We start from the raw sequence: 18,567 nt of genomic DNA on the forward strand, positions 1-18,567 counted from the left end.
TTTTTTTTGATTCCCTTTATTTTATGGGACATTCATTTTACCTTAAGAGCCAGCCTTGTAAGACCAAAGACAAATCTGCATGCTCATCTAAAAATGGCAATAAACATTATTTTAAGTATGAACAAAATCAGGTCGATGCTGATCTTTCCAGAGCAGGAAAGAAACAATTCAGTCTTCTTTATGCTTTGTTACAAAACTCAGAAATAGCACATATCCAAAAATATTAACATGAGACATAGAAGGTTTAAGCACTTCATACTTGCTCTTTCCGTAACATCTTCCAGGTTTCACTGTGTAATATGGAAGCTTCTTTTTAATATTTCTTGAAGTTGCTTACCTTTACTATTTCCTTAAAGTTATTTTATTTAAATATAGTTATATACACACACAATGAGGCAGACCCCTGACAACCATCTGTAGCTAGCTGTTGATAAATCACAGTAAAACCTGATATATGGTTACATTTTAAAGTGTTTATTTTGGGGAAGCAGATATACAGGTAAGCCTACATTTATTTTGGGGGGTCACATATTCAAACATGTATATATAAGCTTGTATTTACAGCTGTAATTTTACATGATTAGAATATTAGTCAAATTTTGCTTCCATCACTGAGAAACATTTTTTTTTAAATTATCCTTATTTTGATACCATACTAGAAGAATTTCTAGTAAACAGTTTTAAGCCATTTAGCTCAATCTGTAAAATAACTAACCGTTTTTGTGCCCAACGCCAAACTAATTCTCTGGTGCAAACCTAAGTCTGATTCATTAAGTCTGGCATGACAGACCAGATCTAACAATCTCAATTCAGCAGCATTTGCAAAAAAATGAAGAGATTGCAATATCATAGTGATGACAGACTATTTAAAATGTTATTTTTTTAACTATAAGAGACTAAGTTATAAAGTTAAATGCATTTGTGTGTATAACAACATTAACACACTTTTGTTTGGGGTGCAAGATATTTTCTATATAGCTACAAGGACTTTAATGTAAATAAGCCTTCCATTAAGTCCTTGACCAATTTGGTTTTCTTTCTGCCTCCAAAGGTAAGTCTCCATATTTAAGTTATACAACAATGGTTTAAATCTTCAAAAACATACATTTGTTCCTCAATAAATTAACAAAATTTACTAAGGCAACCTAAATTTTATTATTATGTTCCTCAAAATTTAAATATCACAGATCTAAAACAAGTTCTGTAACGAAGTTACAGAGTAAAACCAAACACTTGAGTACTCTTAAGACAATGTCATAATCATAACAAACATTCATCAGTAATTCACATGCTGACTCTTGGGATCACTTTACACTGAAACAACATCTCACTATAAACACATCTGCAGCTAGGGGCAAGCTTAAGAGTAGTTGTTCTCTAAATTATACCTCTAAGTTCGCAGAACTCTGCATCACCCACACCTTGTTTTCATTTAAATGAACATATAAGCTGTCATTTACTGGTATTGTCTTAAATTGTGCCAGGTGGTCCTTCAATAAAATATGCAGCCCTTCTGGGACTCCACTTTATTTTAATATCAACAGTTTATGAAGCCCAGAAAAGCTTTGTGCCTTAAAAAAAGCAAATACTGGTGGCTGGTTTCCTGTCTGAGCAGGCTTAAGCCGTGTTCTCTGCAGATGTGAAGAAAATGAAACAAGGAAAACTTGTTTTTGAAACAAGATACAAATTGATTAAGAATCCTTGCATAAACCCAACTGACTTCTCAACACACTTTTCCCCCTATAGAAGAATCTAAGTTTCAAAAAACCTTTTAAGAAAAGTGGAGAATACTCATAATGCTCCATTATGACCATACAATTAGCTAAAGCTGAACTACCCCAATACTTTTAATTTTTTTCTCCCAGGGCAAAAGACAAAACTCAGCAGCTTTCTCTTATTTGTCAATAAATCAACTTTCATAGGAAAAGAAAAATCCCTCAATTCATACAGATATTCTATTTCTAAGTACTACTAGTTAATTTCTAGCCTACAAAATGATATTATTTACAGTTCCTTTGTCCTCTGATGAAAACACAGGATAAACTATCACTAATTTAAAACTTAGATTGTGTGACTACATTTTTCTTCACATTAGTTCAAAATTTCTCATGGGCTTACTGACCTCCACCAGAGCGATGCTCTTAGAATAACAGATAAAAAATTCTTTATTATAAAATTGAAATCAAACAAAATCATCCAACTGTTTTTTCCCATTTTAAAAGTCTGCTTCCACCATATTACACCCTGGCAAGATTCCACCATAAATTAATACCAATTCTATTCATCATTGATTAATGAACCACAATTTGTAGTGCACGTTAAAAAAAAATACCAATTTGTGCCTTTCTTCCAGTTACTAAAGCAACTGAACGCACACAACAAAACCACCACCACGATACCCTTCCTGGTAACTCCAGACAGACCAGAACAGCAACCATGACAGAATTACCACATTACTTCTAAAGATTCATAAAAAGAACTGCAGAATTCCAACATCAATTCCACAATGTAGGAGATGTGGCTGAAAGGCCACCAGCCTAACAATTCACTAGAACCTCAACTTAAAATTGTCTTCAGAATATGGATCTTGCCTTACAGAAATATGATTTACTTTTCATTATTATTTCAGATTATTATAAAAAATCTCTAACTCTGTACATTTTATAACTCTATTACACGCAGACTTGGTGATTTTCTACAGCAGAATCTGCAGCACAATCTAATAACTCTTCTTCCCACTTTTAGAATCAAATATTATAAAAAGATTACAAGCTCTGAAGAGAGAAAAGCTGAAGGCATCAAACCTGTAACAGATCACATACAACTGCATTTTATTTTGCCTTCCTTCCCGGGGGGGGGGGGGTGCGGCGCGGGGCAGGAGAGGGAGGAGACAGGTCAATGACATAGCACTACTTCAGAAAATTTACCCCCATGGCCCATTTCCTTTGGTTCTCGCCATAATCCCCCAGAAGCTAAAATATTTTTGAAAACCTGTTTTGTGGCAATATTGATACTCATATGTAAGAATTTAGAAAACTCTCAGCTCCTTAAAATTTCCTCTTGGAGGGCTGTGTTACAATCCAAACAAGAGGTCTCACTTATTTTTGAAGTCTTGCATCCCTCTTTCCAGTGGCAGCGTACTAATTTAAGTAGGTACATACACCTCATCAGCCCAGCTTCTCTCAGATTTCCCCTCTCACCGCTCTTTTCCTCTGAGGTATACCATATACCAACATTCCTCAACATTTATATCACAAACTGAAAGCTGCCTGGCCTCCCGGCCACCACTATAAATAATAACAAAAAAAAAAAAAAATCACAGATCAGTCTCCCAGTCTACAACTGTAAATGCATGACTGCACAACTAGAACCTGCAGAAGCACACAAGCATCTTGTTTTCACCATCTGTAACAGATTGCTTAAACTCTCCTACATGAGTTTCTATTTTTGGTTTCACAGCAGCACCTGTTCTTGAGTTCACCTCTTCTACAGTTTGGTTGCAGCCTTCATGACTTCAAGTACAAAGTCTATACAACACTACTAGAGTGGTATGCAAGGCAATGTATATGTGTAGTGTTATATTTCTACAGCCCAGCCTCTCCTTTGACAGAATGTTTGATTTCCACAAGTAGGCATAAACCACAGACCGCCGCCTTACTAGAGAAAGTAGAATTTCATATGAATAAAAGGACTATGCAATAGGCTTTGCACTGTCCACGTGAAAGCCTGATTAAGAAATCCAGCAAGATAAGCACTTCTCCTTAATACCTTTTAGCTTTATTTTACATGTGTTTTCCCCAAGTTTTGTGTATAATTATTATTCTTATTTCTTTAATTTAAACTAACACTTCTACTTCCTGCTTTATTAGTGTATGGACAGTTTAAACCTTGGATTTAACTTACCACAGGAGATGACTTTGGGGTTCTTTTCCTATTAGTAAGAAGATTAAGAAACATACATTACCTACTTACTCATCTCGATCAAACAGTGAACAACATTCATAAAGCTACACTTGATAAATATAAAATGATGCTATGAGTCATGCCCATACCTCCTCCCCACCCCCGTTTTTAAGCTTTACTAATAACACTAGCTCCATCGCCGCAAAGGGAGTGTAAGCAGCATCCCCAGCGAGCTCCAGTCTTTTCCGCAGTTCCAGGGACAGCTTCATTACTGAGTGCTCTTGGCTTTTGCCTAGGCAATTACTATCAGCTTCCTGTTGTAAATCAGCTCCTCTCCAGTTGGTTGTCTCTTTTGCTGGCCATTTACTCCATTTACTGATTCCCAAGGGTAAGGGATGAGTTCAGAGTTCAGGCTGTCCTGCTTATACCCTGGAGGACCCAGCAATGAAAACCTTCCTTCTTGCATACGTGCAAGACGGCAAGCAAAGGTGGTGGGGTAGGGGGAACCCCTACTCTGACACAACGTTTTCAGACACTGTTCTGAACTTAAATCACAAATTTTCAGGAAAGTTGTTCAAACTTCTTTATTTTCAACACTTTGAAAACCTTCCAGTAGAGGCAGAACACCATATAGATAATTTAAACTGAGCAGATTAAACTCTGCTCATCTTTCATAAACCCCTTAAAGCCACGATTTCCTAAGTACCCAAAACGTGACAGAAAAACCCTAATCCAGGAGCTAGACAGATTACTTGGGTATGATTCTGATGACAACCAGTAAGATAATTTAGGATTGACTGTTTTAAAATTACACGTTGAGCTTTTCTGTTTCCCAAAGAACCTTCACTAATTCATTTTTGTTCTGGAGGGCACATGCATGCTTCTGTTGAACAGAGAAGACACGACTACAATTTGGGTATGAAGCTATTAGTAATATTTTAACTACATGTACAAATAAGAACAGGAAGTCTCCAGAATATGCTGCTCCCTAAATTTAGATTCCTCCTCTAAAGCAGTCAAGCAAAAGGAAAAAAGCAGATCCAAAAGGCCACTATTCACCTGGAAGAGAATTCCTAAGCATAAGCAGTTAGTCTTTGAAATTAAAAAAAAAATCTGAAAATAGCAGCAGCAGCATCGACCTCTCCTATGCCTGAACAAGCTACAAGGCATCTCAAACACCACATCCCTCCCCCAGCACCTAATCCAACTTCCAACCAGGCCACAATAGACAAGAATCATCATTTGCATTGATGAATCATCCAACAACACAGCAGTCTTATCTTGCATTTTTAAGTCTTACTCAGTCAACATTCTGTCTTCAAAATGCATCTGATCTGCTGTTTTCCAGGAAGACTTGTTAAATCAGGGTAAACAGACTATTCCCTTCCTTTGCAGTGTACCTCAGCAAGTCAAATGACTATAATTTTATTCCATACTATCTACTAAAGTACTACAGCATTAATCCCAGGTGTTTTCAACATCCATATATAATCAACACTTATTAAAATATACATTTTACAACCAAAATGCAAAGCATGCACCCTCTCTCAGTACAGATTGAATCAGGTAAAACCTGCTACACCTCAAGACCCTTGATATAATAGTATGTGGAAGAGCAACAGTTTGCTCAAACTGACATGTGAAACAACTGAGATGAAGTTAACCACAAAAGATGCATGCAATTAAAGAACACAGACCACCACCTGCCTGCCTCCTTCCCTGCTACACTGGCAATTAAGGTTTTCCACAGCCATTCTGGTCTTCCTCCCAACTCCAGACACACTGCTCACCAGAAAAGCACAATCATTCACCACAGACAACACCACCAATCCATGCATAAGCTCTTCTAGGCTAAACTGCAGTAATGTTACTTTTGTCTGGGTAAGAATTTCAGTATGTTTTAGGGTGAAGACTGGAGTTCTAAGGAAAATGTTTGGAAGTTACCCGAATCCATCATGCACTTGCCTACTTCAAATAGTGATCGATCTGTTCCATGATGGAACAGATTGGTACTTCCACAAAAACTTTTGCAGGAATTTCTGTAAGTGATGTTTCATGCTCTTAATATAGCGTTTTCCTCCATTTTAAGGTATTTACAATAGCAGCCAAAGGCTTTGGGATATGATGAAATGAGGAAATGCATTGTACAGGATACAAAATTCCTCTCTGTTACTGATCTCTTAAGACAGCCAAAACAAAAAGCTGCACCTATTAATCATTTTTTCCTAGCTAAAACAAGTATTTTAATTGTTCCTCTAAATACATTGAGCTAATACAAATAAAAGGAAGCATTCTGTGCAATGAGGCCAAGACACTCTTGAAATTCACCTATTAATAACTTAGGAGTGATGACTCGCCTAGAAAGAAATATAGCAAAATTCACAAAGTTAAAAGACAGTGAAAGAATATGTTCAATAACACTAAGTTTTTACAACAGTCAGAAGTACAGTTTTCATCACTTCACATAAAGTCTAGGTAATACAAAGTTACTCAAAATGAGACATAACCAGAGAAAAACAAAATATAGTTATACTAATTCACTTTAACTTATCTCATACAATCCTCAAAACAATTTTTTAAAAGCTTATTTGTGTCAGTTAGACTAGTTAAAATGCTTAATAATGCAGATTCAGAGTTGATTTTTTACAATTATTTGTCATGTTACTATGGGCCTTCTCAATTTTACGTGCTCTATGTAAAACTCCAAATATGGCATATTAGGTTCTTGTTCTTGAAAATGCTTACATGCATTGGTCTATAGATTTTTCCCCATTAATGACACCTAAACCAAATTAAAAATTAAGAAATAAGCACATTACTTATTAGGATTACTTATCATTACTAAAAAAGCTGTTTAATTTCAATTCCTAGTAACTGTTCCATCTAGGGCAGCCACTCCAAGAACTCCAATTCCACACACTGCCAGCTGTTTCAAACTCAACCCAAATTAGTCTTCAAATACGAAAGGGCAAGAGTCTCAAAAGCATCACAATGACTTTGGAGCACAAAGATTATCCCCATCAAACCACAAATTCTGGTGAAGCTTATTTGACCTCATGAAGTTCAATACAAAAAGGTGAGGCTATTAAAAAAAAAAAAACAGCTTGCCATTTTTGAGCCAGTGTTGCTGATTTTCACTGTAAACCCTTGGTACAAACTCACCAGCACAAACACAGACCCTCCTCCTGTGAAGTACCCAAAAACAAAAATCAAAAGGCCAGGTGCTTAGGAAACTAACAAGTTGAAAATATCTTCAGTTTTTGCAGAGTATTGTTACATTGTTAAAGAAATACCAGCATGTACATACCAGAGTGTTAAATTAATTTTGAAAGTACTGCTTAAAAATTATCTGCCTCAGTAGCACCAAAACATTGTGCTGAAAACACTGGGGAGAAGCCAGAGGGCAACTTCAGAAAGTATTGCAGGAGTAAATAGATCCAAAGACAAGTTCCAAATTTAAATGCAAGAATATCATACTCAGACTAATTCCATTAAACTGTACATATTTAAGACACTCTAAAGCCAGCTCTAAACAGCTGAATACCTGTGAATTGTGATTTCACATTACTTACTTCTACTAGTAGCACAGCATATTACAGGCCATCTGAACACAAGTTTGAAACAACATTTAATAATTTTGTCTACAGTGAGCTCAGAACAAAACAAGCAAGCATATTTTTCAACACTTGTAACTAACTGGAGTCTAACAGGGTCATTGAAGTATCAAAGTATCAAATAATGAAATGAACACCATCAGATGAGTATCTGGTTTGACCTTTTTTAAAAACTTGAAAGGATTTAATGAAACCAAAGCATAAAAAGTAACAGATTATCAAATTTGGGTTTATAGATCCAATTTAGCAAATTCAGTGCAATATAAAAAAATGCAATGATTCATCTACATTAATACTCTGGGAAGGAAAACCTGTCACCGTTAAGATTTCACCTTACTGTTACCTTAATACTGTGGGGCTTTATGGTACAGACTACATTCACTTCACTGCGTAAGACACCACGCAGGCCAAAATGCCCACTACTGCAAAGATTAGACACCTTCTCCAGATTCTAGTTCACCTGTCAATCATATTAGCACTGTACAAGGATTCACAGCGATTACGACTAATCTCAGAGCTTTTCGGTATGCGCAAGTTTAGTGAAAGTTCTTTAGGAAGAATAAGGCTTTGTCTGTCTCATGTAAGCAAACCCACACTCATGGACAGAACACATGCCTGCTCCTGCTTAACATGGTGGAAGGAGAAAATTAAGCTCCCATCAAATGGCAGGGTTTTCAGGTTATTACCTTTCCCCCTTCTGTTTCTTTGTACTTCTTAAATAAAGAAAATTAAATCCCACTCTGGTATATTCAATAGAAGTCTCACCTGACACAGAGAGAAACCTCATAAAATAAAAGCTTAACTGCAATAATAGGTTTTGTAGCACAGTACCAACACAGCAACACTTCACTTACAGCACGTACATCACTAACTTCTCACACCATTTCCAGCAGCCTTCCTCCTTGGAAAAAAACCTGTGAGCCCAAGGAAACCTCACATCAGGTACAGCCCATGTCTGGTTGCTGACCTTTTTCCTTACCTTCTTACTTGTGCAATACCACTAACACCAGTTTACTGCACAGCTGTTCTGCACTGACACTGGTGCTTCCCAAAACACAAATTACAACGCATATGGAGAATAACCATGCTCCACCTACAGAGTAATCCCAGGACTACCAGGAAGTCTTCAGGCTCCTGGCACTTTGGAAGATTACTGCCTGACCTATACACAGCAAAACTGGGGAAAAAAAAAAATAATCACAAGTCTTGTGTATGTGCAACAACATGCCTGGAAATCCTGAACTTATCCGGAGTATGCAACAGACTGGTTTTCAACCTGTTGTACTACAGCCTTCCCCCAACAAGGGAACAAATGGACCTCCCTAAGAAATCCTGCTTCTCCACCCAAAAAAACCAAGGCAACAGCATAAATTAGCAAAACAGTATAAAAAAAGTGACAGCACCTACAGTGAACTTGATTAACGAAAGAAGTTAACTAGAAAATAAATAACCCAAGCCTGAAGTCCTGAATAAGCAGGAACGCATCTGAAGCCAGAACATCCTTGAAGCACTGCTACCTAACTTTGCAGCACTAGTGCACATACAGGCACTGAGTCTACTAGCTATAGAAATAACTTGCCAGATGAATTATTAGTACAGCCTAAGCTTCCCCTTGTTATTATAAGCCTCCCTAAAGAGTTAACCAATTTATTTAACGACATCTTTTGAAGTGCAGTTTTAAGAGGACTGTTCGCTCTTGCAACAAACCTGACATGTAACTGTTTTAGTGCTTAACAGAAGAACACTTAATTAAATCACTAGTCTGAACAAGTTCAAACACATTTTCTTGGACATGGGATGTAAATGTGGTGGGTACCAAAGCACCCATGGAGAGCATACACATCAAAACAATTACATATTAAGCTAATGAATTTATCACTTGTCAGTATACAGAGACTGTTCCTGGGAGTGCTGACGCTTAGCAATAAAAACACATTTGCAAAGCTTTAGAATTGTTGTCTAGTCTATGTTTTCAGTTTACAGCAGTAACCATCTCATATTTCCACCAGAAAGATCCAAAGTACTTTTAGCTCTATAAAGTTATAAAGACCCTGCTCTTTAAAGGTGCATGCAAATTCTTTTCCCCATTGGGGAAGTGGGAAGGTAGAGAAGCTATCTTCTCTAAACCTCTTTCACATGAAAAGTCAATAAATCAGAGTGAATTTTAAGAGATTCTGAATATCATGCCAACAGAAAGAATTAACAAAACTCACAGCTAAAACATTGGGAGGTAATGGTTACCTAGAATTAAAAGCGTTTTCCAAAGAACAGTCGACAGAAGAACAGAGACAGCTTTGCCATTGTTCCCTGTGTGGCAGTATCATAATAAAAAAAGATCTGCCTGGTTCATTCAGGTATCCTAAGCATTGTTTTTTATGCTTTGTTAAACAAAGGAAGCAATGCAGTACTCCTTAAAGTTTTAAGGACTTGCTTTCTTTTTTTAACTGGTCCAAGACATCTCCAGTGAAAACTTCCACCCCCACCCCCTTATTTTTTTGATTTTACTCCTTCAGCCTGGAGCTCATCCCCAGCTTTTAACTTTGGCAGTCTCCTGAACCTCTCCCACTCAGCACAATGGAGCTCTATGTGGCACATTAGTACTGCACCTGAACACATCAAAACCTGACTGACATACCCTTGCAACACTTCTGCGATGCAGAGAGCCACCAGATGCAGGAGCAGTTTCAGTAGAAGAGCGGAGGGACAGAGAAGCAGCTTGTCCCAGGCCACACAGGAAGCTTTTGGCAACACAGTGAGCTGAACCTGTTTCCCAAGTTCCAGAGCAGCAACCTCACCATCGAACCACCTTTCTTCTACATAAAATACCTGAAACTATTCAGATTTTCAATGCAAAGGCGTATGTTTAAACCTGAAAACTGTTTATAAACTGTTGAATGCCACAAATGTCTACCAGACCTGCAACTCCCTTACGCGTGCAGATAACATCTGTTAAAAGTAAGTGGCTCAGAGTTCTGCACCAGAAAGCTTAATAAGTTCCTTCTCCAAGATTAAAGAAACACCTACACATTCTAGATGCTTCTGCAAGTCCCTGGAGGGAGAAAATGCTGCTTAGTGCTGAGACAATGAACCAAGCTTCCTTCCTCAACAGCAACAAGCCCCTGCTACTTTACCTAGCACTAAGAGGAAAGTGTTATTTATAGAATTGAGCCATATACGAATACGTATCTATGTGTTTCTAAAAGACAGACTAGAACATATATCAAGATTACCTTAGACTCAAATTTTCAAAGTCCTAATTTGAGACATGAGTGTAAGAGCAGAAAAAATTTTGAAACAGGTCAGTTATATCTCCCATTCCAATCCATTACAGTCATTCCGTGCATTAAAGTGTAACTTCAAAACCTGAACTTGAACCATACTTGTACTCTGACCTCTTCAGCGGGCAATTTTTTTAAAGCAGCTACGTTATTTCTACATGTCAGATAAGCTCACTGGAATTTTGATATTTATGTTTCTTATATAATTTTATAGAGCATTGAAAGCAACGCTTCCAGCCATGTTTTATTTCATTTAGACTCAAAAACAAAGGAGTATGTGTACTGACTGTTGTATTTCTTGGATCATTTGTTTCCTGGTGACATCTACAAAACTCTCCCCACTTTGTGTTTTAGGCTAAAGCCAGTTACCTAAATTCCCATGGTTTGGCACTGAATTTACTATCCTGTATTTTCATGCAATTATACCACTGCACAAAGGTTTATTTGGCTCCAAATCCCAGTAAGTATTTTCTAAGAATGTTTCTACTGTTCATAATTATCAGGAAAAGAAGAACAAAAGCAATAAACCATCTTGCAAGAACCATCTTGCTCTTGTATCACAAGCCATTATTTAGACAAACACCGACGTACAGCAGGATACAAGAAAGCGCACAGCACAGCATGCGAGGAAACCTCTCATAACATGCACTCACCAGTGGTGCTGGTTTGCTGCATTTTGAAGGAACTACGTTTACTACGATAACTGTCAGCTTAAATAACCAGGAACACTTAGTAATAAAGACATGGATGGAATTCTAAATCTACTAAAACAGATAAGAATTTTGCAGGCCAGGCAGTTTGGGCTATGTCCAACACTACACTGGAGACTGTATTACAAGTAGAGATCTGTTCACATTTCAGTAATGCCCTCAAGTTCTTTCTAATCTGTTACAGTCAATAAAAACTGACTTTTGCACTTCCCCTCTTCTACACTAACTCTGACGTACAAGTCAGCCTTTATTATTTCTGCCAATATAGCTCCCTTGTCTTCTGAAATAAGCCACAGCTACCTGAAAAAAAACAAGGCCTTTTCCTGCATTCATGTCTTTTCCTTACATACGCAACTTCCATATTCCCCAGGTGCGTGCTTGTCTCCTGTCACTCAGTTACTAGTCCTGAGGAAGAATAAATACAGGGGGAGAGGACAAAAAGGAAACTCACTAAGACGCTTCCTATTTTCTTTGTACACTGGTTCTTCTTTGTCTATTCTCTAATTTACATGAAAGCATCCGCTCCTCTGAAAACACTTAAACACTGCAATATGCCTGGCAGTGACCTACTGTGCATCTTTTTATTTCTGCCCTTGAAATGCATAGCTATACAATGCAACATAAGGCCAATCATAGATATAAAACACAGAAAGAGCTTAAGAAAATAGATTTCATCTTCACAATTTACTAACTAGAAAATAATTTTTCTACACTAACCAAATAAAAATTGCATTTTTAATAACTGCAAAAAGAACAGAAGAGTCACACAGTTCTATTTTTTTATGTGAAGCTCTCTCCAGCAGTCTAGTTATTTGGTGATATCTGTGATACACAAAACCCCTATGTATTATCTCTTGAATTATCACTTTTTCCAACATCAGTGCTTATTTATGCCTGAATTAAAAGGCTCTCCTCCAAATATCAACCAGGCTAAGATTCTCTACTATGAGAGATTTCAGCCCACTTTTAACACTTACTCATGTGACAAACAGGAAAACAGCACTTCTACACTTCTCTGCTTTACCTACCCGACAAGTTTATGTATTGTCACCTGTGTGACTCAAGTGAAAATAACAACCAGAAGTTGGAGACAAGACTGAAGGGACTCTTCGAAACTCCCTGTTAAAACTTACTAGAATGCAGTGAGCGTCCTGTGAATTTATCCAGCATGGAGCCTCATGAGAACTAAAGAAATCTTCTTCTACATAACTGGATGCATAAGACCTTCTCAAGGACTACTGAAATTGCTTTAAAGTTGCACCTGTAAGTCAGCTGTGAAATATATCGATACAAGACTATCATACTTCCTAACTACTTTCAAATCAGAAGTACTAAAAATCCCCACCCTTAAAAGGGCAGTGTAGTAAATTCATTAACACAGAGCAACTCATCATAGTGCAATCTGCCAAAGTTGCCAGGCACAACTCCATCTCAGTAAAGATTGTGTTTGTGCTGCATCATAATGAACACAGCCCAAGCATAAAAAGGAAGTGGACAAATAAAGAAAAAAAAACAACAAAAAGCAAACTCTGCTGGATTCAACAGTAGGAAGCTATTCCTGGAACCTTATAGGCCCAAACCGTATGATCAAATATGGCTCTGTCTTCCAGTGTCATGTGTGGGATTATGGAACGGGAAGAGAACAGAAAAATGTACCTTTAGACATTATGGCCTCTTTTAGTAAAGTAAGCAATTTGTCAGAAGGCAACAAAAAGCTGATGCTGTTCAGCTTACTATATGCAGGAATGCCTAGTAGCCTCTTTAAAAGTATTCCGCTTTTGTAAGAATGTGAAGCATGGAGAGATCTAGCTCTTAAGAATCTAAAAAACCAGTCATTCTTTCTCTCAGTTTTACTCAGATAAGCAACAGAATTCTGCTCAAGTATAATTCACAATGTTCAGCCTTAACAAATTAATAACCACTTCCCGCTTCCCCACTTGATGATAAACTGTTCTTTTTCCTTCTTTGTTAACTTAGCACACTGGTTGGTGAAAGTTAAGACTTTTTTTTTCCCCCGAAGGCCCCAAAACAGGAGCCTGCTCCCCAAAAAGAAACTCCTGTCCTCTTGAGGTTACTTTGCAAACATTTTAAGCAATAATATAATGCCTTTTATGAAGGTTACACATTAGTTACAGCTAAGGGAACTGCACAATACATACAGTATTTAAGTCTGTGTTAAGTCAGTAGCAAGTCAAATGCCTATCTGGAATTTTACATGTGTTAAAACTGCCCAATATGACAATATTAGTTACAGTTTAACATTCATTTATAGCCAAGTTACCCATTTAAAGACACTTTGCTTCAGTAAATAGCCAGCCCAGGTTACAACTCGGCTACAACACAACGCGGAGGCGCAGGCTTGCATTACTAGTACAGGCAACAGCTTTCCAAAACAGCCCTCCTCAGAACTAGCGCCTTCGGAAGCCGAAAACAAAGTAGCCACTAAATGCTGGCTGTCCCGAGCACACTCAGCTCTCCTTGAAGCTGTAGCCTGGGATTTCAACACCGAAGGCGAGCAGGAGCGAGGCCCGGGCCCGGCCGAGCGGGCGGGTGCCGGGGAGCCCACACCCGCCCAGGCACCATCACTGCAGGCTCGGCCCAGATAAGATCGCTCCTTCCCAGCATGCCCACGGACCGAAGTTGAGAAGGAGAGGTGAGGGGGGGGGGGGGGGGGGGGAGAAATATTACGGGTAATGAGATCATCATCTTACCTCTGGGGATGTAACAGAGCCTTGACGGCGTTAGCAGCGCAATTATGGCACGGCCTCCTATGCGCTGCCCCCGAGGTGAAACACGGAGAGAGCCACCCCCCAACACCCCCCCCCCTAAGGCGGCGGCTTCGAGGGAAAACCGAAGGGGAGAAACGGGAGCGGGACGAGGGAAGGGGAAGGCACGAAGCGGTTAGGGCCAAGGAGCTGCACAACAGCAGAGGCGCCGAGGGCACAGGACAGTGCCCTGCCCGGCCGAACAGCAGGCGAGCGCGGAAGGAAGAGCATCAACCGGGCGCCTTCCCCATGGGGCCGGGCCGGGCCGCCCCGCCGCCTCAGCCCCCGGCCCCGCCTCAGCGCCCCCGCCCCGGGCCGAGGCACTTACTGGAGTCCAGGGCAGTCCGGGAGCCCCCTGAGGGGAGCCGGGCCGCGCGGGGCCCCGCCGCCTCCTGCCGCGCTCCCGGCCCGAGGCGGCGCGGCGGGCAGCGCTGTCTCCTCCCGCCCCCCGCTCCCTCCGAAGAAACTTCGCCGCCGGCCGCCGCCACCGACCGCGGCGACACCGCCGAGACCCCCACCGCGCACGCGCCGCAGCCCCACCCCCTGGGCGGTGCGGGGTACGGAGCCTTCTGGGATATGTAGTGCGGCGGGGCGGCGCAAGGCCTGACGGGAGTTGTAGTGCGGGCGGGGCCCGGCGGGCGGCCCGGCTGCGGCGGGGGCGGGGCCGGGCGGGGCGCGGCGCCTCAGGCAGGGCAGCCCCGGCCCCCGGCCCCTGCGCGCCGGCGGGCAGCTCTGTGCTCTGCATCTCTGAACGTGCCGTTGCTTTGATTTTAATATTAATTAAATTCAGTGGAGAGGGAGCAGCATTAAGGGTTTGGACCCGTGGAGGTTTTTCCCCTAGGCTTCTCACAGGCGGCTTGTCACCTCAGGTGCTACCTCAGAGCTTTTGGTGGCAGTCACCGTGGCCCTGGGGGCAAATAACGATTTCCAGTAGTATTTAACCAGTTTTAATAAGCAGTTAACTCTCTTCTGGGCGCATACTAAATTTATACTGAAACACTTAAGTGTTTTCTGAAATAGTAATGTATTTTTTTCCCCCTAGCTTAAGGCAGTGATATCTCTAAAAATAGAAATCATTTGAACTCAGCCATTGCCTGTAAATACATCTTTTGTTTCGGGCTGGCATTTAACAGCCATACTTCACAGCGAAACAAAAGCTGTAATCAGGGCACAACAATAAAAGCTGAAGTCAGCCGCAAACAATGCCGCGCCATTCCCATGGCAACTTTTCCCTATCCATCCCTGGCTGGGTCACGCGCCTTGCAGCTGCACCAGCCAGAAGCTTTCCAATATGGACTTCATTCACAATTATTCATACATTTTCTTTCACGATTTTCACTTAACAGTGCTTTACTGGAGTTAATGTCAGGCAATTAACAGTAGCCAGCACCGTGTCCCTCGCCCGCTGACGTTTCTGGTGCTGACAGGACTATGGTGGCTGCAGGATGCGGCCTGCCACTGCCCTGCACACGGAAGGGCCCTTCGCACAATCGGTTTGCACTTTTTGCCACCAGAAGGCCTTGTGATCAAAAGCAGTTTCATAAGACACGTGCAGAAGGTGCCGTAATGAAAACTAGGGCAGTCTGCAGTCTGATAGATCTTAACTTTCAAATACTTTCTCCAGCCTCCCAAACGTGGTTTGGATAACCATGCGTTGTGATAATAGGACTCAGGAAAGGAAAAAAAGATAACTACATTTAAAAGGGGAAATATATTTGACTGGAATGAAGGTGCAAACCTCGTATTGTAGTTTACCGTCATTTCCATCGTGGAGGACTGCTGCAACCTTCCTTTTGAGATAGCCTCATTCTTCCCATGTTTGCAATTTAGTGAGGAGACAATCAGGTACATGAAGAACTGTCTTTGCTGAAGCTGAGATACAAACCTTTTAAAACTGCCAAATTCTGCAAGTTGCACTATTCACAAAAGTATATTCATTAAATATACATGTGGGGAACCAAAAGGCAAAGAGCTCAGCCACTGACGAGTGTGAGAAGGATGCCACCAATGCAGCTTTTCCTCTGTGAATTGCACTTACAGTGCAGGTGAGCTCAGCAGGGTACATCTTCACCCTAAACCATTTAGGTATCAATCTTTGACATCCAAGACAACCTTATGTGTATAGAAACATAAATGTAGTCATCTCTAATGTCTTGATGTAAAGCAAAACTTACTTTCAGCAGGAGGCTGCTCATAGTTTTAGTGTTTTGATACTGTGCCAGTACACAGGCTACTTAAAGCTCAGCTGAGCTTACTGACTTGGAAGTGATTCAGTATTTTCAGTATTCTGTTCTGTGAAGTGTGCAAATGTAACAATTGAAAGAAATTGTGGTCACAAACAGGTAGACTTCAGATCTGAAGTGATTAGATCATGCAAATACTTTCCCATTCTTCTGAAATACAAAGTAAGTGTGCAAAGATCATGAAGGACAACATGTATTTTTTATATACCCTGCAATGTCTAAAAATTTTCAAGAGTAAAGTCTGCACTGGCTTCTGCTCCATGCAGTGCCACTGGCTTCAATTTAGGAATTGGCTTGGAGCCCAGTATATTCCAGCAGAATTATGAGACAGGCACTTACTTCCTTTCCAGTTGTCTCTATTCATAGTTTTCAAAAGCTGGCAGGTATTCTCACAACAGTCTTCATGCCTGGCAAAAAATATTGGCAGGCCGCTTCTGTACTGATCCTTTACTTAGGAGCTGCTTGTGATTCTCATCACTGAAACGAGTAAGAGAGTTTGGGCATCAATTCCTGCTGGGATTCCAGTTACTCAAAACACGGTCGATAACAAATAACATTTGGTGGGTGGCCTGTGGCAATATGCACCTTTAAGAACAAGTGTTTATTTCACAAGCTATGGAAGCTGTCAGTAGAACGTACGTGTATAACAGTAATACCCAAAGGAGTAATATGTATCTATCTATATGTATCTGTATGCAAATATACAAATATATCACACATGCACATCACATATATGCCCTGCATATACAAATACGTATCTTGCATGTCTCAGCAATGAAGCAGAAATATTCGACAATTCCAAAATATCCCAGTCCTTAACTTTTCTAATTGTATTTTCATGACGCATAATTTTGTCCAGCAGAGAAAGTTCAGCAACTTATACATACACAGAAATAAAGAACTGTGAACAAAACCTCGCTTCATTGCTCTAAAGAAATTAATTCTGTCTTCGACAAAACGGTTTTGTTAAAACTAACAGTTATGTTACAGTGGAAAACAGGAAAAAGCCTGGCCAGTGAATTACTAAGTGTAGAGCAAAATGCTCTCACTATATTCTTTTTTTTATGGGTTCAATATTGCAAATTCCATCCACATGCAGTATGCCTCCTGTGCACTATTTTAAGAGAGGCGTTACTGAGCTCAATGGGACTGCTTTTCTTAGAGGCTATGATCAGGCGAGGTCATTACTCTGCTGACACCTTCAGTGCTGGCAACCAGGGAAAGCTTTTCAGTCATTAAACTTAATTCCAGAGGATGAATGTCTGAGCTTTCTGCAGTGGCATGGGATTGAGTAGGTAATATCTATTACCTAATTAAATTATTTGCCATGACATATAGACAAAAATTCTCCAAGGTTCCTGTCAGTATGACCTGGGGAAGAACCACCCTTTGTAGCTCAGGGTTGCCGGCTGCTGTGACTTCAAACACATGAGCAAGATGGACTCTAAGAAGCAAGGCTGTCTTCTCCACCTCAGGTGTACACCCTCTGCCTTCAGTTATGGACAGTTTCTGGAGCTTGAGAAGAGAACACCACTGTTCCCCAAGCTATCACTAGCTAAGTAGTGAAGGAAAAAACATCCTTTCCATCCCTGCAGGGAATTAGCTGAAGCGCCGAAGAAGGAGGTTTCCCTACAGTCATTTCCTTACAGCAAAACTGCGTAAGTGATGGGCACCTTGGGGGCAACCAGCGCAGACAAACCTCTTCCCTCCATGTCTCCCACGGTGAGGAAAGGAGCAGAAACATTAAAATCCCTGCACGTACAAGCAGACAGTTTAATTCAAAAGCTTCTTTAAAGCGTACTTACAATATGCATTTTAAAGGCTCTAAGTGAGAGCCAAAACTTATTCTGACGAAATTATGTTGACAGAGCTTGGAAATTTAGTCTCACATGGAGGCTGAATTCATTCAGCTTCAGCTGCCAGTTGTTGGATCTTGTTATTAATTTGATACTGAGGTAGGAAAGCGCCCCAATGTAACTGCTGTGTGTAAGTACAGATACACTGTGATAAAGTAATTTCTCAGCCTTTTAAGTACTTCATTTCCCAGAAAGTCA

At 40.3% G+C, this 18,567-nt stretch overlaps 1 protein-coding gene across 10 annotated transcripts in view; it reads right to left on the minus strand.

Moving 5' to 3' along the window:
* The window catches only part of PLEKHA1 (pleckstrin homology domain containing A1), a 38,580-nt gene extending 23,837 nt beyond the window's left edge, over positions 1-14,743 (minus strand). For 4 of the 10 annotated variants that reach the window (XM_037399778.1, XM_037399780.1, XM_037399785.1 and 1 more), the window contains exon 1: positions 14,599-14,743. The gene's annotated coding sequence lies outside the window, so the exon portion shown is untranslated. Of the gene's footprint in view, positions 1-14,216; positions 14,503-14,598 lie in introns of those variants that run through there. The other 6 variants (XR_005106121.1, XM_037399784.1, XM_037399782.1 and 3 more) reach the window with 4 other exon arrangements.
* Between the last annotated feature and the right edge of the window lie 3,824 nt (positions 14,744-18,567).

Source organism: Falco rusticolus, chromosome 9, assembly GCF_015220075.1.
Source record: "Falco rusticolus isolate bFalRus1 chromosome 9, bFalRus1.pri, whole genome shotgun sequence".
In the NCBI taxonomy this organism is placed as follows: domain Eukaryota; kingdom Metazoa; phylum Chordata; class Aves; order Falconiformes; family Falconidae; genus Falco; species Falco rusticolus.